Below are 1,384 nucleotides of genomic sequence, written 5' to 3'. Positions count from 1 at the left end.
CAGTTTATTGCTTGATAAGAGAGGGTGAGGAAGCCCACTTATTGTACATAGTTTCACCCTCAACTCACCCTGTTATATGGGTATTAGACTCACCTAGAGGCTCATTCTTGATGTAAGTATGATGCCTATGCCATCCATTGTCTATAGCAGAGTACATCATCACCTCTTGCCGTAGATGGAAGAATATGTGGTATTAGGTTTGTTTTATCCACTATTTAGAGCCTATCTGGATGTTTGGGTTAGATTCGCCGTCCCTCTGTGGACCCCACCATGTATTTAGGCAGATTATTGTTTATATTTGATAATCATGCTAGTGTACTTAGTCTAGTAGGACACACTGAGAACATGCTTAGCATTACATCATGATACCTGCCCATACACATCATTTGTATGCCTGTTGCAAGGAATAATTGATTATAGCATTTGCCGTTGGGCTGAGTTATTTAGGGGACTCCTTGTGTGACGAAGTTGCACCACATGATCGCGCGGTATGCACAGGTTTGATGCATGACTGGATGGTATGATTCATGGATCTCGCATTTTGTGTGACATGATCACTTGGCGCCCTGGCGATATCAGGGCTGTGGCCTCCACAGGCATATCGCAGATGGTCAAATTGGATACCGAAAATATTTAGTTTTATCACTGTGGGCGCTTAGGATGTCCTTGGGTGAAAGTCACAAAACTCTTTTAGTACCAAGAGATGCTCCAACGTCTAGACCCAGTGGATACATGAGCGCACGAGTGTTAAATACCAGTAGGCCGTGTCTCCCACTGTGTCTTGGTCGGTTGTAAAGGGGGTGTGGCCTTATCCGCCCGAGTAAGGGGGCTGTAAGCTAGGTTGAGTTTGACCAGCTCGTAAGTAGGTCTGCTATTAGACGAGCCGGGTAGGTATTGGTGGACTATATGTCAGGCAGGTAGTGAGGTCTTTTCCACTCACTGGTTGTGTGGCTAGGAAGGCGACAACCAGTGTGGAGTGTATTAGACCCCATTGATGTTCCAGAGATGAACTATATTGATATGTGGACTTGATGAGACTGGCATGCTTGCGTTGCATCTTCAATATGACATTTAGCTACATAGGCCTTGCATCGCATAGCCTTTGTCACACCCCAAACTCGGAAACCGGGCTCACCGAATTCCCGATCACCAAATTTGGCGCCTATAACCCCCGTTGTACCCCATTGTAACGACCTTGGAATTTTTGTGCTAATCTTTCCTTAAGTAGTTGTTTTTGGGGTAATTAGCGCTTTACTTGATTGCTTGTGAAATTCGCATCAATCACTTTAAATTGTATCTGCATGGCTCTAAACGTGTAGATTAGTGAGCGCTACGTTACTCTGAAATCTGGAATCCATCGCTAAATCCAGTTGTTCTGGGGAAT

The sequence above is a fragment of the Magnolia sinica genome, chromosome 1 (genome assembly GCF_029962835.1).
Source record: "Magnolia sinica isolate HGM2019 chromosome 1, MsV1, whole genome shotgun sequence".
Lineage (NCBI taxonomy): Eukaryota > Viridiplantae > Streptophyta > Magnoliopsida > Magnoliales > Magnoliaceae > Magnolia > Magnolia sinica.
The sequence above is the reverse complement of the archived record's forward strand: the minus strand, read 5'-3'. Positions refer to the sequence as shown.